This window comes from Notolepis coatsorum (assembly GCF_963971535.1).
Source record: "Notolepis coatsorum genome assembly, chromosome: 4".
Taxonomy (NCBI): domain Eukaryota; kingdom Metazoa; phylum Chordata; class Actinopteri; order Aulopiformes; family Paralepididae; genus Notolepis; species Notolepis coatsorum.
The window spans coordinates 26158193-26185833 of record NC_140168.1 but is presented as its reverse complement, the minus strand read 5'-3'; the positions used below and the strand labels follow the sequence as shown (position 1 = coordinate 26185833).

Here is a 27641-nt window from a genome sequence, read left to right as displayed (position 1 = left end):
TATACTTTGAAATGTAGTTAAGTACTAAAAGGTAAAAGTTTAAACTTTTACTCATTCCATCGTGGGCCAAGTTTTCATTTTAACTACACATTGTACCAGGTGAGTTAGTTGAAGAGGTGAGCCAATTAATGAAATCATCAGCTGGTGTTTAGGCAAGGCTGGAATGAAACCAAGCATACACTCACACAAGGACCAATCAGCATGGGTATGGGCGGGTTTAATTTTCCATTGATGGGGATTTCATCGGCTGTTTTTAAATAAAGTGTGGCCGCAGGAATAATAAGTTAATAACGTTAACAAATATACGAATTAAAATGGTTGGACCTGCGAGATTTCTCTGAAGTGAAGTGGATATTGAAATGTACAGACAAAGACAAGGAATATCCAACTAATGTAACGGCGTCCCAAGAGGAGAGCGCCCTGGTCTGAGCTCCGCAAGCCTTTTGAAGACAGAGCATGGGAACACCGGGCCCAGGTGTCTCCCATTGCGCTGATTGGCACTCCAGCCACGCCCATCTCTAGTAACTGTCGCAACGCGGCATCGCAATTATCTTGTTTTCATGGTCGTGGGAAGACAAAACAGTCATTGAAATTGAAACTCGATGAATCGCCCAGCCCTAGTAGCAGCTCTCCGCACTCCCTGCCCTGTACGAAAAATACCTAGAAAGCCAACAGGGTTTTTTCAACGCTTGCGGTGGAAAATCCTGGTAGAGAGTTTGACCAAACAGAAGACACCATACACACGACGGTATGCCTCGGCACAGCTCGACCACAAAGCAAACGGCACCGGCACTGACAAAGCCAGACGAGGCGTGTAGCCACCATCACACAGGGGAGACACTCAGAGGCTTTATGTGTCTAACAAAGCTGACATCGCCCCGACCAAGCCTAACTGAGGGAGAGGAGAAAGAACGCCGCGCTCGCCGGTACAATTACCGGCACTAAGAGAAAAACCCAAAGTAAACTGTGTCAAAGAACAGGAGTTACATACCAAAAAACAAACGCATGAGAACAGTGCTAGGAGTTACATACCAAACACTAGGAGTTACATACCAAACACTAGGAGTTACATACCAAACACAAAGTACAGTGCTAGGAGTTACATACCAAACACTAGGAGTTACATACCAAACACAAAGTACAGTGCTAGGAGTTACATACCAAACACGAACACCTGTGATCCCCCCCAAGAAAGATAAGAACGTGGTGTGCACTAAATAAAGAATGTAGAATAAAGAATGACAAAACCACTTTAACTGGTGCTATAGATAAAAAGGTTTATGTAGAGTAATATATATATATATATATATATATATATATATATATATATATTAATACATCCTCTTTTTATTATTATTTTTTTTACTCTTTTTCCCCCTTTTCTTTTTCCATTTTTCTTCCATCCCAATGTTAGTCGTTATGCCAATTCCCAATCCCCTTCCTAGTCGCTGCGCACTCTACCCCCTACCGTCGGTCTCGGAGGGCGGAGACTATCACATGCTTCCTCCGAAGCCCACCGCTTCTTTTCACCTGGCAGCGCGGACTCTCACTGGGAGAGTGTAACGTGTGGAAGGTCACACTACCTCTCCCAGATCCTTCCCTTGCTGTGCAGGCGCCCCCGACCGAACTGTAGGAGTCGCTGTTTACAACGACCAGGACCCATCCACGCCGGCTTCCCACCCGCTAACACGGCCAATTGTGTTAGTATGGACGGTCGGCCAAGCCGGAGGCACCACAGCCGGATTCGATCCCACTGGCTCTGTGGTGGTAGACGGCCGCCCTAATACATCCTTTTAGAAAGGTGCAAAATAAAAATATTGCTTTACTCCCAAAAAATTATTGATTAATAAAATGTTGCGCGTCCCAAATGAATGTTGTTGTTTACATGTTGCATGCATGTATAGACCACCGCAACACTTCCGGTATTCTGAAATCATGGGAGAGAAAGCGGGGGGAGAAAATTAATGAATGTGGATGACAGCCTTGACATTAAGTGGTTGTAGCTACGGCTGTGGGGGTGCTGGAGACATGATCCAATAGACTTGTATACGCCTGAATCTCCTGAACACAGTGAGACCAAGCCCAAGTCGATCGGCACTTTCTCGACCGAACTATAGTCACTTTTACGCACCTACTCCCGAACTCCGCATGCGCAGATTGATAAACCTAGATCTCTGGACAATCCAGAGAGACTCCGTGGGCAATCTGCGCATGCAGAGTTCGGGAGTAGGTGCGGAAAAGTGACTATAGCTGGGCCGAGAAAGTGCCGATCGACTTGGGATTTATCTCTCCGTATTCAGGAGACTCAGGCGTATACAAGTATATTGGATCATGTCTCCAGCACCCCCACAGCCGTAGCTACAACCACTTAATGTCAAGTCTCTCGTCCACATTCATTAATTTTCTATGTGGAAGTGGAGTGGTCCATCCCCTCCCTGCTTCCCATTTCCCCCCACATGGAATGCAACCTGATTGGCTGAATGACACGCTGGTGCTCCGGTGCGACGTCTAGTGGCTGAACGTTATCAGCAGCACCTTTAAATATTCATAAGCATAGCTGTCCTTTCGGGTAAATTAACTGATGAAAGGACAGAGATGGAAGGAAAGGAGAGAGAGAGAGAGAGAGAGAGAGAGAGAGAGAGAGAGAGAGAGAGAGAGAGAGAGAGAGAGAGAGAGAGGCGCTGATTGCATTTTCTACACGCACTTCATTCGCACAGGTAGGCGAGCTTTGCATTGCAGATGAAAACCCCCGACGTCACGAGCGGCGATGAGTCACACGACGTACATTAATGCCAGCCAGACACAATTAAATCTTTCCCCTTCACCCCGTTTGTAGTATTAAACACGAGCCATGTCCACCACACTGTATGCCGATCACGTCGACGTGGAACACGACCTCCGTTACGAATGGCTGCACGAAGAAAACAACGTTTTCCCCCCGTCTCGATTCTGACTCACTCCCCTCCTTTTCTTTGTTCTTCCGGCCTGGAGGTAAAGGAGGCCCGGCCAGTAACCCGAAAGGTATGAAGACTGTGTGTAGGTGTAACTAGGAGGGATATGAAGACTGTGTGTAGGTGTAACTAGGAGGGATATGAGGACTGTGTGTATGTGTAACTAGGAGGGATATGAGGACTGTGTGTACTGTAGGTGTAATTAGGAGGGATATGAGGACTGTGTGTATGTAACTAGGAGGGATATGAAGACTGTGTGTAGGTGTAACTAGGAGGGATATGAGGACTGTGTGTATGTGTAACTAGGAGGGATATGAGGACTGTGTGTATGTAACTAGGAGGGATATGAAGACTGTGTGTAGGTGTAATTAGGAGGGATATGAGGACTGTGTGTATGTAACTAGGAGGGATATGAAGACTGTGTGTAGGTGTAACTAGGAGGGATATGAGGACTGTGTGTAGGTGTAACTAGGAGGGATATGAGGACTGTGTGTATGTGTAACTAGGAGGGATATGAGGACTGTGTGTATGTGTAACTAGGAGGGATATGAGGACTGTGTGTATGTGTAACTAGGAGGGATATGCGGACTGTGTGTACGTGTAACTAGGAGGGATATGAGGACTGTGTGTATGTGTAACTAGGAGGGATATGAAGACTGTGTGTATGTGTAACTAGGAGGGATATGAGGACTGTGTATGTGTAACTAGGAGAGATATGAGGACTGTGTGTATGTAACTAGGAGGGATATGAAGACTGTGTGTATGTGTAACTAGGAGGGATATGAGGACTGTGTGTATGTGTAACTAGGAGGGATATGAGGACTGTGTGTAGATGTAACTAGGAGGGATATGAGGACTGTGTGTAGATGTAACTAGGAAGGATACTTCTTATTTCTGCCTTACATGAGTTACATGAACAGAAGGTGGCAGAGGAATGAATATTATCTACGAGGAGCACCCATTGTGAAGAATTACCACACAAAAAAGACCCCATTTTGAACTGAGGGACAGAAGAAAGAAAAAGATCGAGCGAGGTACTGTATAATTGCAAAGCGCCCGCAATTCCACAAATAAAGCTCTGATTAAAAATTCAGCGAGGAATAACGCATTCCATTCCAGACGTCATCTAGAAGTAATTAGGAAGCGGAGGCCTGTGGGGGTGAATTGAAGTGATCAATATTGTGCGTCTGGAGCGTGAGGCGTGAGGCGGTTCGGGGGATTTGATTTCCGTCTGCTACGCGGCCTGGCCGTCTGACGAGATGGAACGGAGGACGATGCGGTGCGGCGGCGTGTACAGTAGGTGACGGTATCGCTGCCTAGAGGTTAGACCACCGGCAGGGTCGACTGTTCGACGTGCCCTTGAGCATGACACCATTTTTCACTTCTGGTCAATGTTAGCATGGTGTTATTCACCGTCAAAGATGGAAACAAATTTATAATAATAATCATTTATATTCTCCTTTGGTTCATTACAATTTACTCTAGTAACAGACACAATATTTCTGACACTGTGAATACATTCCCTGTGGTCCATAGATGTCCCTAGATACCAAGAACATTACAAATGGACCTTGTAGAAGTGCAGCAATCTTCCATTTACTTGGGTATGTACTTTAAGGCTAATCTTCTGAAAATATAGTTAGGGCTTAAGAGGTTAAGGGCAAAGATTTTGGATTATTAAATGCAAGACTTTTTAAGACCATGTGGGAACCCTGTATATAGTAATGTACCAAAAGAAGGCCATACATACTGCTGCTCTGTGGCTGGAGGCAGGTGGATGTGAGAGCTGTGAGATGACAGGGAGGCGCCTTGTAGACATTTAAAGATAAAGATAAAGTGGACCTTTTTAAACAGCATCTGAAATCACATCTTTTTAACTTGGCTTTTAACTGTATTTAGTATATTCCTTTTGTTTTAATCATTTTATTTAACTCTCTTTTATTTGTTCTACTTATTTTATTGCTTGTTGTGATATGCAATTCTGTTTACTGAGTCATGCATTTATTATTCATTTGTACATTTTATTTGTTGTGTTGTCAAAGCACTCTGGACTGCTTTCTTGCATGAAGGGTGCTTTATAAATAAAGTGTATTATTATTATTATTATTATTATTATTATTATTATTATTATTATTATTATTATTATTATTATTATTATTATTATTATTATTATTATTATTATTATTATTATTATTATTATTATTGAGTCATGTAGCTGAACGCTTTTATCCAAAGCCAAGTCAGCAGGAAGGATACAACTCTGGCAGCTAAGGCTAAGTAACATTGTTCTTCAAACAGTGTTGAACTTGGGCAGTTAAGTGGCGCAGTGGGCAAGGCGCTCGCCACTAACGCAGGATATGCTGGGTTCGAGCCCAGCTCTCGGCGTTGCTTCCGGCTTGGCTGGTCGTTCATACTAATACAATTGGCAGTGTTAGGGGGTGGGAAAGCCGGTGGGTGGGGATCGGACGTTGTGGACAGTGACTCCTACAGGTCGGTTGGTGCGCCTGTACATCAGAATCAGGATCAGAATCAGATCAGCGTGAGCCTCCCACGCGTTACTCCTCGCCACTGAGAGATCGCTCTGTTCAGGTGAAAAGATGCGACGGCTGCCTCCTCGTGTACCGGAGGGGATACGTGATGCAAGGCTTCGTCCACATTGCAGCCGACCAGTGGGAGGCATGGTATAACAACGTTCGAGACAGGGGAGTGTAGAATTGGATAATACGAAATTGGGATGGGAGAAAATAAATTGAAAATGGGGAGAAAAAGAAAAAAACAGTGTTGAACTTGAGTGCTACAGTCTTGACTGCATAGTAGTAAAGACATTAGCATAGTAGGTAGTAATATAAGCAATGTGGATTACTTTGTAGAGAGTGCATAATAGTAAAAGACAGTAGGAAGATACTTTTTTAAGTCATTTAAAAAAGGTCAGATATTGATTGAAGTGTGCTTTTGGTCGATGGCGGACAATTCCCTATTGTTAGGTTTTAGTGAGTTTTTCCTTACCTTCACGTGGGGTATGTCTGGGAGTGCTTGCATTCTTTCATTTATTTGCATTTATTTTAAATTTGTTGGACCTTATGTTGTTCTTGTTCTGTTCTTGACTTATTGTTATGTTTTCTTCTTGACTTGTTTAAAGAAGACATGTACGGCCCATGGGGACATTAACGTGTGTTGTCGGGCCTTATAAATAAATTTGATTTGATTTGATTTGAATTGTCGTGCCACCAGTAGAAGTCTGTGGTTTTCACTGAGCGGTTCCCGGGTGTGAACGCATGTAACTTCATTCCGACAGCCATCAGACTCTATAACGCATCACTGCGCCTCACTGCATCACTGAGCACAGACAGTGCTATCAAATCTCCCTGGACCTTTACTTAAATCGACACTGTACAATTCCACAGTTTTTACTGTACACTTACTGTATATTTTGACTGTATATTTGATATTAGAATGTATATACATAACATAGAAAATGTATATCCCGGACCGTATTTTATTCTTAAGTCTTATTGGTGAATTTTGTTTTTGTCCTAAATGTACCTAAATGTTTACCGTTTACTGGGAGCGATCTGTAGTGCCAAATCTCCCTCGGGATTTGGTACTGAGATTGCCAGTGATCGGTGACGGTTTCAGTTGTAAAACTTCCCAGACATACACCACCACCCCCCCCCCCCCCCCCCCCCCCCCCCCTCTCTGGGCCTCGATGACCTTTGCACCTCTGTGATGTGCAGCAAGAGCAAAGAGCGGGATGACCTTTGAGACACCTTTGATGGGGGGAGAGAGTGAGAGAGGGCGGGTCCTCACCCCTGATTAATGGATCTGCCTTCCTACAGATCTGCCTTGCTTCAATCACTGTCATCCCACACATCCGCTGCCCTGTCCCTGTCTCTCACACACACACACACATCACTCCCATCACTCTCTACAGTGAAAAGGAGGAAGACATGCTTTTATGAGACATGACATGTCAATCTCTCTGTTTTTATGATGACATAACACGGCCACCGACATACGTCTCTGTCAACGAGGTGTGGCTTTCGGGCAGTCTCTCCTAAATGAAATACCGACTCGCTAAAGAGGGAGGGAGGTGAAAGCCTTCCTAGCAAGCGATGCCCCTATACTTTCACTTAACCGACAGTAAGTCAAACGTCGTCACTTCTGTTCTTAGGGGTTTTATGGATATCAAATTCTTGAGGATGTTCCTCAATCATATTATGTTTCTCGTGAACTTCAGATGGCGATTGTCCAGGATACGTTTGTGTGGATAATAAACATAAACTGGAATAAGCCTTAGTAGGTATGTATTAGTGGGAGACTTGTATGTCTTTTATCAGAGCATTCTGACCGGCGTTCTACGCTGTGGTTTGCTGGGGCAGAAGCATCGTCGTTGATGACACGAAATAAACAAAACCGATTAAAAAGCAGGCTCCATAATCGGCTTGACCGCAGATTCCGTAGAGGTTATTATAGAAGTGAGAACCAGAAGTAAATGGTTGAGTATACTGCGATACTAGATTAGATTATATTAGATTAAAATGTATTGTCATCATACAGCACAAGTACAGTACAAATTAAATGAGAGGTTTGGCATCCAACCACAGTGCAAATATAACAGTAAAGTGCAATAGTAATATACAATGTACATACAGGTGATTGAACTGGGTATAAAATATATATTTGTACTACTGAGTAGTGCTAGTGTAATAGTGCTAATTAGATGAATGTACAGATTTGTAGTGTTAATATGTACAGTGATACAGGTATGAAGACACTATGGTAGTAAGTCATACTGGCCAGCAGCATAACTAGTATAATAATAATAATAATAAACTTTATTTGTATAGCACCTTTCACACAGAAACTGCAGCTCAAAGTGCTTCACGGCAGAAAAAAGACAGGCAGAAAATCTAACATCCCAACAGGCCACCTTGTTTATGGTTTGATTCAGTTTTAAATAGACAATAATAAAAAGAGTAAGATAAAAATATAGACAGAGTAAAATAGTGCAATGCAATAGAATAGTAGAATAGAATAAATATATAATTTTTTTACAGTGCAATAAAATAGTTCTGGATTACTGTTCAACAGTTCAAAGTCGTCTTTACCTTCTCTGTTTGGTATCCACAGTTTAGTAAGTAGGGTAAGGGATATGTACAGACAGATGTGGATATATATATATATATATATATATATATATATATATATATATATATGGTAAGAATAAATATATATACTGTATATACAGCTATATATATACCTACTTATATCCCTGCATATAAGCCATATAACTCTGTATGATCAACCGTGTATATATATATCTATCCATCTGTATGTACATACCTGCACAGACTCATTTTACATATCTCTCTATATATATATATATATATATATATATATATATATATATATATATATATATATATCTGTACACATCCCTTACCTACTCTTACTGGTTTAATCACCTGTACATTGTATATTACTACTGTTACATTTGCACTCTGGGTGAATGCCAAACTTCTATTTCATTGTACTGTACTTGAGCTGTATAATGACAAGCCATTTGCATCTAATCGAATCTAACGTAATCGATTAGAATCTAATCGAACCTAATCTAATCTATCTTCGTCCGTTTTGCAGAGATCCACGCCGTCTCGCGAGCCACTCTCGTGCGCGGAAGTAGATCTCTAGACGACTCGCCACTCGGCTCCGTGGCTCTTCTAACCTATTAACATGGAGATTAAACCTTTCACTGCCACACGACAGAAGGTTAACCCTTTACTATGTGTGATAGTAAAGGGTTAACCTTCTGTCGTGTGGCAGTGAAAGTGTTAACCGGCTGTTGTATGGCAGTGAAAGGGTTAACAGTCTGTGTATTGTCGCAGTGAAAGGGTTAACCGGTTGGTAGTGTGGCAGTGAAAGGGTTAACATTGAGATGAAGAGCAAGACGGTCCACACATGTACACACACACAGGCACGCACGCACACGCACACACACAGGCACGCACGCACAGGCACGCACACACGCACGCGCACACACACTGCTGAGGTTGGCAGTGTGGATCGAGGCAGAACACTTATTATTAGGTACGGTCGTTTGCGTTTTATGATTCATATTTTGTGAGGTTTGATCCTCTTTTATATTGCATTGTATCATATTGCACTGATTAGATTAGATTCCCTCATGAATGTGTCTTTGAGCGGCTCTTGATGAATGTAACGTCTGTTCTTATGCGTCACCGTCGATGTTTGTTGACGTGCGGCGGCTCTAACCAAGTTTCCCCCTCGGAGGATTAATAAAGTTAAAGGAGAGATTCTCCCCTGGTTATTCACTCGGAATTAATATTCGACTACATTAGGTTACGGATTACTTCATCCATCAGAGTGAAGCATTGAATTAGCTTTAGTTCCTTCCCCTCTCTCTCTCTCTACTTCCACTGCCCTCTGTTGGCTACTGGTGGAAGTACACCACCTCTGTGTGCTCCCAAAAAACTATTCTCAAACACCACACCGTGTGTGCCTTTCATTTAATGTCAGTCGGCTGTGGTTGTAATTAAGAAAAACAGAATCGGAAAAGTGTGTGTTTTCCCACAGATGTCTCCTTATTCTAACACTCCCATCTTTTATTCATTCGTTTCCCAGGCAGGAGAGCAAGGTCTCGGACGGACGGAGCGGGACCCGGGGGCAGGAGCGACTGTAGGGACACTTGGGAGAGTTCGCAGGACAACTCCCGGTTTAGGACAATAATGCGGCAGGGGCGGGGCGGGGGGTTAACACCTGTGGTTGAACTGTATCCCCCTCACCCCTAATTCAATACCCTCTCCTTTGTCTCCCACCTTTACATTCTGTCTGTCTACCTACCCTCCCCCATCCCCCATATCCCCCACTACACCCCTCCTTCCGGTCACCCTTCCCCAGCCCCTCCCTTTGAATCACCAACCCCGCCCCCCCTGTCTCATCCTCCTATCAAAATCGCCCCCTCCCTCCCACCTGGTTACCTGGCCCCACCCCTTCTATCATGGTATTATAATCTAATGACCAGATGAATTCGAGGAGCTCCCCAGGCCAGGGGCTTCCGGTTGGGTGCTCTCAAGCCTAACTCCTATTTTACTTAATACATGTGTAACAACCAACTATTTGATCAGCGAATTATTGCCTCCGACATCCAGGACACACCATAACTGGTCACGACAGCCCTGTAACGCCGGTCTAATGACACCTCTCTAATTTAACCCTTTCACTACCACACTACAGACGGTTAACCATCTGTAGTGTGGTAGTGAAAGGGTTAACCTGCTGTAGTGTGGTTGTGAAAGGGTTAACCATTTGTCGTGTGGCAGTGAAAGGGTTAACCGTCTGTGTTGTCGCAGTGAAAGGGTTAACCATTTGGTAGTGTGGTAGTGAAATGGTTAATGCGTCACTGGCCAGCTCCTCATGAGTGGCGGACTGTCATCAGGGACAGGTATGAAGAATTAGATAGATAGATAGAGAGATAGATATACTTTATTAATCCCCTTGGGAAAATGCAGGTATCCAGTAGCTCAGTCAATAAAAAGGACAACCAATACAACAACAAACAATGAAGGTCAGCGCTGAAGTTTAAAAAAGTTCCAATAAATAAATAAATGGTGAGCACTATTGCACAGTGTTAAGTCAAATAAAATCAATTGCTATATAAAATGACAGTATACAAATTTAAGTTGAATCGGGTGATATTGGCTCATTATAGATATATTACCGGTTGATTAGCCACTTTTCACGGGCTCATTAGAACAAATATAATGAAACTAGAAAGCTTCAGGAGTCCATGGTTACCAGCCATGTCATGCAGGCTCAACAGCAAAGGGGGTTTATATTTGATATTACAAGCAGGATTTCTATGGGCGGAAAAGAGGCATGACCATTCAAAGGAGTCCCGTGACCTCGGACTTCAAGATATCAAGACAATGGTCTCACTGGAACCACACAAATCCCCCTCTTTACAGCCGTGCCCAATAGACCTGTCTCAAAACCCTGCCCCTTTTCTTGATCCTCCAATCACAACTGTCGCTTACCTCGGACAAACCAAGTTTGTCCGAGGTAAGCGACAGTTGTGATTGGAGGATCAAGAAAAGGGGCAGGGTTTTGAGACAGGTCCATTCATGCTAGTCCTATGCAGATTTAGACCCAAACCATGCTTTTCTTTTGCATGCAGTACAGATTTTATTTAATAATTTATTTGATTCTTTTCACCTTCTATAAATAGATTATATTATAGATTAAAATGTGTTGTCACATTTTAACCAGCACAAGTACCAGAGTGCAAATGTAACGGTAAAGTGCAATAGTAATATACAACGTACAGGTGATTAAACTGGGTATAAAATATATAAATTAGTACTATTGAGTAATAGTGCTAATCAGAAGTATGTACAGAGTTGTAGTTGTACCGGCAATACATAGTATATCGGCCGCTATATCTCTATAGGAATTTTATTTACTCCCAAATATTGGTATCGGCATGCAAAGAAATCCAGTATCAGTCGGGCCCTCGTCAGGATGATTCTTATTAGATTCCTTTGATGAAGCCAATAAACTCATCATAGAAATGAAATTAAACTGTCACCTTGGCTTGGGCTTACACTTCACTGTTAATGAGATAACCTGTGTCATCATAGAACACGACGATGACAGGAGATCATCTAGATTAGGAAATGATTCAAAAACCATTGATTAAATTCAATCACAGCTCCTCGAAATCCCATACGGCTGAGGACCGGGCCTGTTGTGTGTAGCCCATTCAAAGCGTCCATTGTACTGAGAACTCTGTGGGTCCATGACTTCCGCGGCGAGAACACGTCTGCTGCCGGCTCTCTGTGTGATCCACGGCCCTGCTGTGCAAACAGTGTGGCTGATTGGATCATAGCACTCCATGCTGTGCCCCCCCCCTCCTCTTAGGACACTAGCGTGTGAGCCGTCTTGACTTTTCAAAACCTCCGACCAACTAAAGTGACCTCCTCTCTCTCTAGGTGCAGAACAGTGAGACGAACAGTGTGAAGATCTCCTCTCTCTCTAGGTGCAGAACAGTGAGATGAACAGTGTGAAGATCTCCTCTCTCTCTAGGTGCAGAACAGTGAGATGAACAGTGTGAAGATCTCCTCTCTCTCTAGGTGCAGAACAGTGAGATGAACAGTGAGAAGATCTCCTCTCTCTCTAGGTGCAGAACAGTGAGAAGAACAGTGAGAAGGACAGTGAGATGAACAGTGAGATGAACAGTGAGATGAACAGTGAGATGAACAGTGAGATGAACAGTGAGATGAACAGTGAGAAGGACAGTGAGATGAACAGTGAGATGAACAGTGAGATGAACAGTGAGATGAACAGTGAGATGAACAGTGAGAAGGACAGTGAGAAGAACAGTGAGATGAACAGTGAGATGAACAGTGAGAAGGACAGTGAGAAGAACAGTGAGATGAACAGTGAGATGAACAGTGAGATAAACAGTGAGATGAACAGTGAGATGAACAGTGAGATGAACAGTGAGATGAACAGTGAGATGAACAGTGAGATGAACAGTGAGATGAACAGTGAGATGAACAGTGAGAAGAACAGTGAGACGCGAGAGACCTTTTTCTGCTGGCTAATAAAAGACAAGAAAAGCACAGGCCCCCCGTTATGGCTGTAGAGCAGAAAGAAGCGCACGCTAATTTGTGCTAATTATAAGTCTCTGCAGAGAGACTGGGGACGTTCTTCAGAAGAGGGGTTATTTCAGCCTGCCAGCAGCTGATCCCCCTGGTTAGCAGACACTCTGCTGCCGAGAGGAACCAGCGTCACTCACAAGGCGAAGGAACAGAATCACCAGCGTACGACAGACCTGCTCTCGCTTGAAATTACACGATAGACGACGGCAGGACAGCGCAATCAAACTTCATTCGAGGGACGTGAGACGTCTATTCCTCTGACCCCTGCAGCTGGACAGCAGGTGGCTGTTCATGTGTAAGAAATGCCACGTCGTACTCCCAGAGCAACAACTAGTACCCTCCGCCCCCCGCCCACACACACACGATGGAACTCGGACTGAAAACGCTACATGCGATGACTCATCTGACGGACAGGCCTAACACACCGAGATGACACTCCGGGGAAACGCTTGTAAGGGTTCACGAGGGGGGCCGGAGAGGGCAGTTCCGAGGGCCTAACGGAGCGGACGAGAAAATAACAACCGCAGAACTGTAGCGGATAGAAAGACTAAGGGCTAAACTTCCACCCATCTAGGATGTGTATTATATCGTCAAAGGAAATAGGCGTCCGGTTCTCATTCGTGGACACTGTGGCGCGAGAGACTCGCAGAGGATTTACAGAACACGGTCAACCGCCGCGGGAACCGTTCACTCAAACAACGATGCATTTTTGCCGTCCTAACATCGTCCCGCGCGCCGACCCCAGACTCTAATCACCATGACAACACTATGAAACATTCCCCGGCGACCGTTTTAAGGTGCGCTCGTCGAATGACCACTTTAAGAGCGTATTATTCTAATGGACACGTCCATTCTATGGATTCAATAGGTAGGACAGCTGAAACCCGTCCAATCTTTCGCCGTCGACTAAAGACGCACTTCTTCAACCATTATCTGAAATGAAAAAAATAATAATAAAAAGAAATGATAATAAATAAATGAAAAAAAATTAGGGCGGCTACGTGGCGTAGTGGGCAAGGCGCTCGCCACGAATGACGGAGACGCTGGGCTTGCCTGTTCGAGCCCAGCGCTCAACATTGCTTTCAGTTTAGCTGGTCGTTCATACTAATACACATTGGCCGTATTAGGGGGTGGGAAACTGATGGGTGGGGATCGGGCGTTGTGGACAGCGACTCCTACAGGTCGGTTGGTGCGCCTGCGCAGTAGAATCAGGAAGTGTCGGGGGCAGCGTGAGCCTCCCACGCGTTACTCCTCGCCACTGAGAGATCGAGCTGCGCAGGTGAAAAGATGCGACTGCTGTTACCTCAAGTACCGGAGGGGACTTGTGCTATGTATGACTTAGTCCACATTGCAGCCGGCTTGTGGGAGGCAAGAAACAGCGTTCGTGACAGGGGAGGGTTGAATTGGATGATACGAAATTGGGATGGGAGAAAAATATAGAAAATGGGAGAAAAAGTGGATAAAAAATAAATAAATAAATAAATAAAAAATCTAACCCTAACTAACCTTACTGTCATGCACTTGTCCTAATAAACTAACCTACACTGTAGCACTCAACACTTTGATGAACACTGTTACTCAGCTGATAAGAGTTGTGCCCTTCCCGATGACTTGTCGTACAGAACTTGTAAGTCGCTTTGGATAAAAGTGTCAGCTAAATGACTAAAATGTAAATGTACATGTCTATGAGAACAACATAACCCCCCCACACCTCAGCTCCTTAGCACGCAGTGCTTATGCAAGCTCCCGCTCGGTCGCCAGTCACTTTGCATGACATCATCAGCGCTGTGCGCTCTCTCTCTCTCTCTCTCTCCGCCGCGATGCGTCTTCCCCTTGAGCTGACACTCGGTGGACGAGTGCTGGAGAGACTCGTCCTCTCGCTCCGCTGAGCACCGGCCACTCGCCTGTGTGCGACTCCAGACGTCTGAACGGACCAAAGGGGCCCCGTGTGTGGTTTACTAGTTGAAACGGTACAGCGAGCTCGTCTTTTTTTTTTCTTCTTTTTCCCAATATATTTTTATTTGCATTCGTCAGTTTTACAAACAGTTTTCAATGAACAGAATTGTCCCCCCAATTCTTCCCTCCCGCCCCCCCTCAATTCGAGACAGGTCTATTAGGACATATGGATCATAAACATTTGGCCTCTTTATCTGAGGAGAACCATAAGAGGGAAAAAATAAAAACAGTGACAATAATACAGTTTACAACTTCTTCAATTATAACAGACCCCCCTCCCCCAAAAATAATAAGCCCTTTCCCTCCTTCCCACAGCCCTCCCCTTTACTGTCGCTGTCAGAACAAGGTATCTGAGTCATATTACGGAATCTGTCAGCACATAGTGTGTACAGTCGCATCTGTGTACATCAGTCAGAAGTGCAAGAACTAGTGCATATGAGAGATAAAAATAAAATAAAGTAATTTTTTGGAGAGATAAAAAGACAACGTGGACGAAGTCCTATTATTTCCCTCCTTCCCTCTCTCATCCTCCCCCCTCCTTCCCCCTCCCGCTCCCTCTGAGCTCGTCTATTTCTGTGGGTTTCCTTTATGACTTTGCCCGGTCGACAAGAGGCCACGTGACGATATGGTACATCTACAGCCTATTTGGCAAATACAAAGGTAAATGGGTGCATTTTTATATAGCAGATTTGATCCAAAGTGCTTTACAATTTGTTCCTCACATTTTACCCATTCACTCACACATTCACACACCGACGGCGGAGGCGACCGTGCAAGGTGCCGACCTGCTCATCGAGGAGCAGTTAGGGGTTAAGTGCTCAAGGACACTTTGACACGCTGCCTGGGAGGAGTGGGAATCAAACCGGGAACCTCCGGATTACCAGACGGTTGCTCTACCTCCCGAACCACTGTCACCCCTCCCCAGGTCACCATGGTCTGCTTAAGCATTGGTAGTACCGTCTTTCACTAGTATGCACTCTGCTATAAAAAAATCTACCTTGCCTATATTATTACCTTCTATGCTAATAATGCACTCAAGTCTATAGCACTCAAGTTCGACACTGTTTGACGAACAATGTTACTTAGCTGCCAGAGTTGTACCCTTCCTGTTGACTTGTACAGAACTTGTAAGTCGCTTTGGGTAAAAGTGTCAGATGACTTTAATGTAAATATAAAAATCTCCTCCTTGAGAGGGTTTCAGGTCCCAGGGGGGTCCCTGGCAGAATGGGGAGTAGTTCAATTTAACTAATATTCTATTCACCAGAAGTTCACACAATTTATAAAAATGACTATTCTGATCATACGTTTCCCTCCACTGTCGTCTACCCACCTACCTATAGACAATTATGGAATTATGTACTAAATCCTATAGCAACAACAACTGTCTCAGTTAAAGGCTCAGGAGGTAGAGCGGTCTTCCTGTATTCGGAAGGTTCCCAGTTCAATTCCAGGCTCCTCCCTGCAGCGTGTCGAAGTTTCCTTGAGCAAGACACTTGACCCCTAACTGCTCACAATGAGCAGGTTGGCACCTTGCATGGTTGCGAATGTGTGAGAGAATGGGTGAATGTGAGGCATCCAGGGGGTGGAGGTGGAGATGGTGGAGAACTAGAGATTATTGGGTGTTCTCATGAACAATAAACTGGACTGGTCGGACAACACCAAGGCCCTCTACAGTCAGCAGGGGTTCCCAAAGTGGGGGCCGCCGCGGGGGGGTCACCAGATGATGCAAGAAAATAATAATTTAACATTTATTTGGGGGTCGCGGCCTGAAAAGTTTGGGAACCCCTGCTCTACAGGAAGGGAGAGAGCAGACTGTTCTTCCTGAGAGGGCTCAGGTCCTTCAATGTCTGCACAAAGCGCTTCGGGGCAGTCCTTTGTGCCGGTTGCAATCAGGCTCCACAACCAGGCAGGGCCAGGAGGGGCTAACTGCTGTGGACTGGAGGATCTGATTTGTGGACTGTAATAACAACCTGAATACTCTTCTTTCTTTTTTTTTACCACTTTTTAGCTCTATTTTAGCAATTTTCTTGCCCTACTTATTATGTCTGTCTTTGTTTTTAACACGTATTAATTAATTGTATGTATTGTATTAACTGTATTAAATTGCTGTTGATGCTGTGATGGACACCTGAATCTCCCTTTGGGGATAAATAAAGGTTTTCAATCAATCAATCAAAAAAGCGTTTAGGATAAAAGCTGCATAAATGCAGTGCATTTCCCATTCATCATACAGTAGGAGCCCTCGGGACTGAAATCAAATGGCTGCGCGCAGCTTCTTCATTTGTCCTTGACATGACAAAGGTTTGAGAGCCAAGGCGCTAAAGGCTGGTGCTTGACATACAGTAAAACTACTGTTCAAGTGCAAGTTCTTTATTTGTTTAAAAAAAAAAGAGTATCCACTTTTTCTCCTCTTTTTCTCCCATCCCAATTCCACTGTGCCGATTCCTCCCCCCCCCCCCCCCCCCCCCCTGTCTTGAACGTTGCTCGCATATGCCCCCCACAGGCCGGTTGTAGGGAGGATAGAAGCCTTACATCACGTGTCCCCTCCGATACACGAGGAGGCAGTCTGTCACATCTTTTCACCTGCCAGCGCGGACTCTCGTTGGCGAGGTGTAACGTGTGGGAGCCTCACTACCCCCGCCATTTCCTGTCTCTGCTGTGCAGGCGCCCTGTCCGATCTGTAGGAGTCGCTGTCCACAACGTCCAGATTACCACCCATCGACTTCCACCCGCTAACTCTGCCAATTGAGTTAGTATGACGGCTGGCCCAAGCCGGAGGCAACGCCGACAGCCGGAGTCGAACCCGGTGTCTCTTGCGTTGGTGACGAGCGCAAGGTCCGCTGCGCCACCCAGCCGCCCTCAAAAGTTCTTTATTTGTTAAATACACAACAATACAGGGGCATTGCAGGTAATGACATTTTTGTGACTCAACAGTGCACAATTAAGAAACAACAATGAAACAAGAATGGTAACAATAAGTAGTAGTAGTAAGATAGAATACAATTTAATATAAAATGAGGTAAGTTAAAAATAAAATAGTAAATTATTTACAGAAGTGTCTTGTGTATAGTGTATGTGCATATTAACACTTCCGGCGCCAACAGCTGAGGGCGCTGATGGCCCTTCAGCGCCAATGCTTTATCCAATGTAGGATAGGACTTATTTGCGAGTGCTTAAAATATATCAAATATAATAGCAATAGATCTAAATAACACAGTGATCGTTGCTTCCAGTCAACGTGCACGAAACAGATACTTTTTTCATACATACATTTCCGTTTTATACCGTGATGAATATGAATATATTTCTAGAGCGTTCTGTCTCATCTAAATAAACTCCAGCAAATCGAGCTTCAATGTATTTAGTTAGAAATCGTGCCATTTGTCGCTTGATTTATGAATCGTTTTAAAATAAAAGCTAGATTACCGATATTATATGTGTCATCATGGGCGAACAGAAGCGGGGTCTGAAAAATCGCTTCTCCGTACTTTGGTCGGCGCGAACCTCACACACTCCGATGGCGGTGAAAGGAACATCTGATTAACCCAAGATTGGTAACATAGAATCCTTACCTCACATCTGATGTAGTGCAAAAAGATTAATCCAATTCCTGATCGCCATTCCAAATATTGATCGCGTTTATTGATCCAACATTATATATCCAAAACACATAATCCACGCTGCTCTGAGTGTCCCCAGTCAATGTGTTATAACGATACTGCATGCCCGAGAAGGAAAACCTGGACCGGACTTCTTAGATTGATGCACAGCCCCAGCCAGAGGGATTCCAATGATGCAATACCATCCGGGAGACGTTAGGCCAGCGGTATTTGCCCTTTGCGAGCTCAGACCCATTCCCAATGATAACGTCAGGCTGGATGGATGAAAAATGAATGGATATAGCGAATAAAAGAAATATCTATTAAAACCCAGGATTTCTCGGGTTTGGCGCCCAGAGCATGGCGAGTTAACCCGACTTATCTCGGGGTTTGGGTTCCAAAGGGTTAAGGTGCAGTGTGTGTGTGTGTGTGTGTGTGTGTGTGTGTGTGTGTGTGTGTGTGTGTGTGTGTGTGTGTGTCGGTGCGTGCGTGCGTGTGTGTTTTTAATGGGGCTATTTCCTGTTCTTGTCCTTTGCTCAGGAGCCTTATGGTTTGTGGGAAAAAGCTGTCCCTGAACCTGCTGGTTCTTGTGCGGATGCTCCGGTGCCGTTTGCCAGACGGTAGCAGAGTGAACAGTTTGTGACTGCGGTACTAGAAACAACATTGATGGTAATGTTGTAATAATAATAATAATAATAATAATAATAATAATAATAATAATAATAATAATAATAATAATAATAATAATAATAATAATAATAATAACTGCTCAGGTTAAAGTGTTTCCTCAATTTTCATGTCTTCATCAAAGTTTTGAGATTCCAGGAGCAAACAGGAGCTTTTCGCTGTGAGTCATTCCAGCATCAACACGCAACAGGGAGGCAGGGAGATGGAGGCAAGAGAGAATTCTGTACAGGTCATCAATGCCAGAAAAAACACCAGCGAATACTAGTAGACGCTGCAACCCAGTAGCATCATTCAAGTAACATATTAACTAGTTCGGAGAAGCAGACAAGAAGGAAATATCACAGCGAGGCTCCACAACACAGACATTAACCCTTTCACTGCCACACTACCAAACTGTTAACCCTTTCACTGCGACAATACACAGAAGGTTAACCGTTTCACTGCCACGCGACCAGGCGACCGTCGGTTGTGTGATAGTAAAGGGTTAACCTTCTGCCATGTGGCAGTGAAAGGGTTAAAACGAGGAACAAGAGGTTTGCACTACACTCCCGAGTTTCACCATGTAAGCAGCAAAATATGTTTTAATGGATCGTGGCTAACAAGTGGCTTTAAATGCAGACCGGTCTATTTTTAACTAAATGTTTTGAAGCACGGCTTAAAAAAGCCATCCATCCATTTGAGACTCATCTGAATAATACATTTTCATAACGCTGCGGATGTCTGGCAGTCGCTCGATTCAGCGGTTTTCAACGTCCGACTTTGACAGCCACTCTGGGGTGGCTTTTTTTCAGGTCCTGTTGTGTGGCTTAATCTATGGGACAGAAGTGCACACCTCATCACTGGTGACAAACGCAAGGACAAAGACCGGCAGTGCATGAGGTGACGTGATTTATTTTCTTTGTCATCGTCCTGCCATGCGGTCACGGCATCTTCCTCCCACCTATGGCAGAAGTGACGGTCTTTTCCTTTCCCATGTACCAGTCATTTTGTCCTTGATATGATATGATACATTTATTTATATTGCGCCCCTCAACCAATAGTTACATCGGCCTGCGGGGGGAAAAGAAAAACAGAAAGACAGGAGCAATACAAAAGAAAATAAAAAATACATGCAGGCCAACCAAGCAGACAGAGAACGGATGGACATAATACACCTGTCATACTACTACAACAAAACTAGCTCATGGATTTTTTTATGGCGAAAAGGTGGGTTTTGAGCATGGCCTTAAAAGTCAGAGTGCTTGCAGATTTTAAGTTGAGTGGGAGCTTGTTCCAGAGGGTCGGTGCTGCGACTGCGAATGCCCGGTTTCCCTTCGTCACCAGTCTTCTTGTGTGGGGGATTTTAAGGCAGATTTGATTGTTTGATCTGAGGGATCTGGAGCTGGCTGATTGGACCAGGAGTTCCATTATGTAAGCTGGGGCGAGACCGTGTATGGCTTTGTATGTGAACATGAGGATCTTGAAATTAATTTGTTGTTTTATTCCTTGATAAATGGTAGATGGTAAATGGTGCATTTATATAGTGCTTTTATCCAAAGCGCTTTACAATTTGTTCCTCACATTTGACCCGTTCACTCACACATTCATTCATTCACACACCGACGACCATGCAAGGTTCCAGCCTGCTCATCGGGAGCAGTTAGGGGTTAAGTGTCTTGCTCAAGGACACTTCGACATGCTACCCGGGAGAAGCGGGAATCGAACCGGGAACCTCTGGATTACCAGGCGACTGCTCTACCTGTCGCCCTTGATACTGCATGTGCGGTTAAAAACCCACACCAGGGTTTTTACTGGATGTTGCAGAGAATTGACCGACGTTGGTGATGTCCGGTGACCTGATCTGCAATGCTAAGCTAGTTTTGGCTATCGATTTTTACTTTTTTCTTTGAAACTACCGCTTAAAATTCTAAATCCACTGCCTTAACATAAAGAGAAATGTATATATTTAGAAGGCTTTGGTAAAATTAGGTTTTTTAGTTTTAAACAACTTTTAGTCAGGGGAGTGTCGTAGTTTCTCCATAGAGCGCCGTCGTATTATTTTAGCGCAGCAGCTCGCGCAGGTCCGGGGCAACTTAAGTCACGTGACTCCGTTGGTATTGCTGATTGGCTAGAACACGGTATGTTTGTATACAGCGAACAGGTCTATAGCTGCAGCAAAGACTGGAGACTGCTGGAAGTGTCTGTCTGCACCTAGTGTCTGCCTGCACCTAGTGTCTGTCTGCACCTAGTGTCTGCCTGCACCTAGTGTCTGTCTGCACCTAGTGTCTGTCTGCACCTAGTGTCTGTCTGCACCTAGTGTCTGTCTGCACCTAGTGTCTGCACATAGTGTCTGTCTGCACCTAGTGTCTGTCTGCACCTAGTGTCTGTCTGCACCTAGTGTCTGTCTCTGTCTGCACCTAGTGTCTGCCTGCACATAGTGTCTGTCTGCACATAGTGTCTGTCTGCACCTAGTGTCTGTCTGCACCTAGTGTCTGTCTGCACATAGTGTCTGTCTGCACCTAGTGTCTGTCTGCACATAGTGTCTGTCTGCACCTAGTGTCTGTCTGCACATAGTGTCTGTCTGCACATAGTGTCTGTCTGCACCTAGTGTCTGCACCTAGTGTCTGTCTGCACCTAGTGTCTGTCTGCACATAGTGTCTGTCTGCACCTAGTGTCTGTCTACACATAGTGTCTGTCTGCACCTAGTGTCTGTCTGCACATAGTGTCTGCACCTAGTGTCTGTCTGCACCTAGTGTCTGCACATAGTGTCTGTCTGCACATAGTGTCTGTCTGCACATAGTCTGTCTGCACCTAGTGTCTGTCTGCACATAGTGTCTGTCTGCACCTAGTGTCTGTCTGCACATAGTGTCTGCACCTAGTGTCTGTCTGCACATAGTGTCTGCACCTAGTGTCTGCACATAGTGTCTGTCTGCACCTAGTGTCTGTCTGCACCTAGTGTCTGTCTGCACCTAGTGTCTGTCTGCACCTAGTGTCTGCACCTAGTGTCTGTCTGCACCTAGTGTCTGTCTGCACCTAGTGTCTGTCTGCACCTAGTGTCTGTCTGCACATAGTGTCTGTCTGCACCTAGTGTCTGTCTGCACCTAGTGTCTGTCTGCACCTAGTGTCTGTCTGCACCTAGTGTCTGTCTGCACCTAGTGTCTGTCTGCACCTAGTGTCTGTCTGCACCTAGTGTCTGCACCTAGTGTCTGTCTGCACCTAGTGTCTGTCTGCACCTAGTGTCTGTCTGCACCTAGTGTCTGTCTGCACCTAGTGTCTGTCTGCACCTAGTGTCTGTCTGCACATAGTGTCTGTCTGCACATAGTGTCTGTCTGCACCTAGTGTCTGTCTGCACCTAGTGTCTGTCTGCACCTAGTGTCTGTCTGCACCTAGTGTCTGCACCTAGTGTCTGTCTGCACCTAGTGTCTGTCTGCACCTAGTGTCTGCACATACCTAGTGTCTGGCTGCACCTAGTGTCTGTCTGAACCTAGTGTCTGTCTGCACCTAGTGTCTGTCTGCACATAGTGTCTGTCTGCACATAGTGTCTGTCTGCACATAGTGTCTGTCTGCACATAGTGTCTGCACCTAGTGTCTGTCTGCACATAGTGTCTGTCTGCACCTAGTGTCTGTCTGCACCTAGTGTCTGTCTGCACATATGTCTGCACCTAGTGTCTGTCTGCACCTAGTGTCTGTCTGCACCTAGTGTCTGTCTGCACCTAGTGTCTGCACATAGTGTCTGTCTGCACCTAGTGTCTGTCTGCACCTAGTGTCTGTCTGCACCTAGTGTCTGCACATAGTGTCTGCACCTAGTGTCTGTCTGCACATAGTGTCTGTCTGCACCTAGTGTCTGTCTGCACCTAGTGTCTGTCTGCACCTAGTGTCTGTCTGCACCTAGTGTCTGTCTGCACCTAGTGTCTGTCTGCACCTAGTGTCTGTCTGCACCTAGTGTCTGTCTGCACATAGTGTCTGCACCTAGTGTCTGTCTGCACATAGTGTCTGCACCTAGTGTCTGTCTGCACCTAGTGTCTGTCTGCACATAGTGTCTGCACATAGTGTCTGTCTGCACCTAGTGTCTGTCTGCACCTAGTGTCTGTCTGCACCTAGTGTCTGTCTGCACATAGTGTCTGCACCTAGTGTCTGTCTGCACATAGTGTCTGCACCTAGTGTCTGTCTGCACCTAGTGTCTGCACCTAGTGTCTGTCTGCACCTAGTGTCTGTCTGCACATAGTGTCTGTCTGCAGCTAGTGTCTGTCTGCACATAGTGTCTGTCTGCACCTAGTGTCTGTCTGCACCTAGTGTCTGTCTGCACCTAGTGTCTGTCTGCACCTAGTGTATGCACCTAGTTCCAAAAATTATTTCCTTTTTTATTTCCGTCTGAAGAAAACCCATTGTTTTATCTTCTTGGGAAAAGTAGCTAATTTGTGCGCTGCGTCACCCCACACTCAAGGGCGGATGCTAAAAGAATTGTCTGACATGATTGTCTTCCCAGACCAATCTTCACTAACATTGTAAAGGTGCAGGTACTTGCAACTGGCAATCTGTTTCATTCCGAAGCACGTGAAATCGCAGAAGCTATTTTATATGCAAGAATACATTAGCAAGTTAAAAAAAAAATAACTAAAAAGAAACAATGATAGCCACAGGTGTTTTCCTTTGGATCCAGCACTTCAAGGAAATTGAAAATAAATCCCATCCACTCAAAAACATGCTTTTTTTTTAAGGGTAACTCCTCTTGGAGGCATGACTTTGACTTATTTGTGCAGAATGTGTCACCAGAACGCCTTTTTCCACATTATTCCCCTGGAGAGGAATCCTCGTCCAATCAACAGTCATCTCCCGCCTCGACTACTGCAATGCACTGCTCGCTGGCCTCCCGGCCACTGCCACTAAGCCTCTTCAACTCATTCAGAACGCAGCGGCCCGCCTGATCTCAAACCTACCGAAGTCGGCCCATGTCACCCCACTTCTTAGGGACCTGCACTGGCTCCCCATTGCTGCACGAATCCGCTTCAAGGCCCTCGACCTAGCATACCGTGCGGCAAAGGGAACCGCTCCCGCCTACCTCCGGTCAATGGTCTCTAACTACACACCCTCAAGACCCCTACGCTCTGCATCTTCTGGCCGCCTCAGACCTACTCCTATCCAAGCTCCGGGAGGGTCATCAAAGAGAAGTCGCCTATTCTCAGTCCTTGCCCCACAATGGTGGAATGAACTACCCACCCCAGTTAGGACAGCCGAATCACGTCCAATCTTTCGCCGTCGACTAAAGACGCACTTCTTCAACCATTATCTGAATAAAAAAAAAATCTAACCCTAACTAACCGTACTGTCATGCACTTGTCCTAATAAACTAACCTACACTGTAGCACTCAACACTTTGATGAACATTGTTGCTCAGCTGATAGAGTTGTGCCCTTCCTGATGGCTTGTCGTACAGAACTTGTAAGTCGCTTTGGATAAAAGCGTCAGCTAAATGACTAAATGTAAATGTAAATGGAGAGGGAGAATATAACTGAGAGGGCATACATACCCTCATCTTGCACCTTGACCGTTTTACACTGCCTACTTGCCCATATGTGCATGTACAGAGTTTATTATTATTATTGTTGTTATATTGTTTACACTGCCTATTTTTTACTTCTCCACTGTATTATAATTCTATGACCTGTATCATGTCTTCTACTACCTGTACCTCCCCTCCCCCATGCTGCTATGATGCCTGAATTTCTCCAAGGGGATCAATAAAGGAATATCTTATCTTATCTTTCTCTGTACTTCCCAGAAATGTGTGATGTCACTAATAGGTTGAGCCTATCATGCTCCAATATGTGGTAACTTGAAACCTTTAGCTTCAGAATACACAGAAGGATGATGTATTAGTTGAAAGACTTGGAATTCCTGGTCAATATAAATGGGTGCTTGCTTCCAAGTGTAGAGAAACTGCTAAGCCATTTTCAGTATAGTTTATTGAACAATTTGGTCGGAAAAACTATATTTACTACAAATTGTTATTCAATATAGAGCATTTTTAATTATTTAAAATATATCTGGAGGTTGTTGTCACTTGGTTGGCCCATTACTCAGTGGTGGAAAGTACTGTAACTAAGTATTTTTTTTACTCAAGTACTGTACTTAAGTACAAAAATACTTTTTGAGTTTACGTTGAGTATTTTCATTTTAGGGACATTTATATTTTTACGCCACTACATCTCAAAGGAAATATTTATTTATCTGAACCCATCAGCTACTAGCTACTTTGAAGAAAAAGATGTTGCATAGAAAACATGGCAAAAATGTATGAAGATTATATACTTTCACATTCGAAGCCTGTCGACTGACATAAGCAGAGCAGCATAACTGGACCACATACCACTTTCACAAACGTCATGTAGAATGCATCCTTTTACTTTAGATACTTAAATGCATTCAATAGCAAATACATCTCTACTTTTACTTAAGTAGAATTTTAATGGAGGACTTTTACCAGAGTACTCGTTTATCTGGGTATTTCTACTTTTACGTAAGTAAAGGAACTGTGCAACTTCATGCACCGCTGCCCTTACTCAAAACAACCGCTTGGACCACTTCAAACAATAAAAATATAAGAAGAATCCAACTGTAAGGAAGAAGAGTATCCTCTCGAGGTCACGATGTCACTTGTTTGCACGCGGTGCCTCTGTCTTTACATTTTAATGAGCCGGGCTTCAACAGGAGAGGAAACAACAGTCATATTCTCTGTCAGTGAACCCAGAGGTCCACATCAGGGACACTCATTATACTCTGAAGTGACTACATGTAGACCCCGTGTGTGTGTGTGTGTGTGTGTGTGTGTGTGTGTGTGTGTGTGTGTGTGTGTGTGTGTGTGTGTGTGTGTGTGTGTGTGTGTGTGTGTGTGTGTGTGTGTGTGTGCATGTGCGTGTGTGTGTGTGTTTGTGTGTTTGTGTTTGTGTTTGGAAGGAATAATATGCAAAAAGAAGATAATTACAAGTTCATCCAGGCGGCATAGTATTGACTGAACTCAGGGTACCAGACGGGGCATATCAGATTTTAACCTCTGACCTGAAAAAAAACGTAATTGGGAACTTCCATTAAAACACAGCACCCTGGGGTTAGTCTGAAAACATCAATTCCATTATAGGCTCTCCCTCCTGCTCCTGTACTTATCTACGGTGTCCACAGACTCTGGAGAGGGTGGAAAAGAAGAGCTAAAAAAAAACAGGCGTATTTCTCCCGGGTCTCTCTTCGATCTATGGCCTCCGCTGGCTTCAAATGAACCAGACAGAGATGGGATTTCTCATTCGAGAAGGTCTCATTAGATTAGAGTACTGTAAATATTAGCTGGGGAACCTTCGCCGCTGGCTTTCTGACCGGTTGGCAGAGTGGACCGGGGGGGGGGGGTGGCACTTGAAAGGAATGGCACCTTTAAAGTACCAAATTACATTACCAAAAGCAATTTGGTCAGGACACATTCGCAATAAGTTGTTGGTAATGTACAGACGTGTATGATCCTCTATTCAAAGTTCTTTGCCACCTGGCACCATCGCTAAGTTAATTTCCGGGAACGTACTGTATGTGTGAACCGAAACCGAATATCTTTGGGTTGTGGACAAAACGAGACATTTGTGAGAACGTCATCTTGGGAAACATCGTGTTTTTAAATACACACTCGCCCCTAAACCCTCGATCCCAATTTACACTTGATCTTGTTTTTAACACGACGTCGTTGTGAGTGGTTGTCTCACGGGGGAACGGGGAGGCCGTGCGAAGCCGAGGCGACTCGTGAGAAGCCCGTAACCTTTAGCCCGCTGTCCTGCCGCTTCCTGTCAAAAGTCATCTCCGTTTTCCAAAGGCGCGGAAATGAATGGACACCGTATATATATAATTCCGGGGGTCATAATTGGGTCTCGAGGTGCCCCACATTCGATCACTGTCTCCTTAAGAGACGTGCTGTAGGGTTGCACTGGAGTTTAACGTGACCTACAGGATCTATGGATTGCACTGACACTGTGTGACGTGAAAATGCATCATCCACTTTCGATGGGGGGCAAAGGGCGACGGCTGAGGAGAGGGACAGGGAGGGAGAGGGAGAGAGAGAGAGAGAGAGAGAGAGAGAGAGTCAGCGCAGACTGACAACCCACGACAGAGAAAGACTGTGGAGATGTGAGGAGCAGAAAGAGCAGGTGTTGAACAAACAGATGTAACAGAAAGTGAAAAGCCACAGGTGCATGCGAGGTGAAGGAAGGAACCCGAGGACAATGGCCGGTGCCCTCCAGCGCTAGAGAGGGCAGAGGAGCTGCGACTGGCCAAGGGATATACTGGCAGGGGAGAGGAGGGCATTGATCGCTCACGCTGAGCACAGTGCTGCACATATGGGACAGGAGGACAGTGTAAAAACACAACAAAAACCTGCTATCCAGTCACTAATACTCGTGGCTTTAGAGGTTAGCAATGAAAATGACTATATAAGGATTAATCGTTGCAATTATTACCTCTTAGGCAAGATAGATAGATAGATAGATACTTTATTAATCCCCTTGGGGAAATTCAGGGTATCTCGCAGCTCACAACAGTATACAGACATTGACCGTTCCCATACAGTTATTACATGTTATGTCTGCATCATGAATTAAAAATAAGTACATGATAAAATTCAATTAAGTCATACCCATCAATATTAATAATAGCGTGATTAGATAAAAGCAGGTGTATAAAAACAGTGTATAAAAACAGATGTAAAAAAAACAGGTGTAAAAAAACAGGTGTAAAAACAGGTGTAAAAACAGGTGTGTGGG

At 44.6% G+C, this 27641-nt stretch overlaps 1 protein-coding gene across 1 annotated transcript in view; it reads right to left on the bottom strand.

The window, feature by feature from the left end:
* The window catches only part of trappc9 (trafficking protein particle complex subunit 9), a 698770-nt gene that overhangs the window by 501048 nt on the left and 170081 nt on the right, over positions 1-27641 (bottom strand). The gene's annotated exons all lie outside the window — the stretch shown is intronic.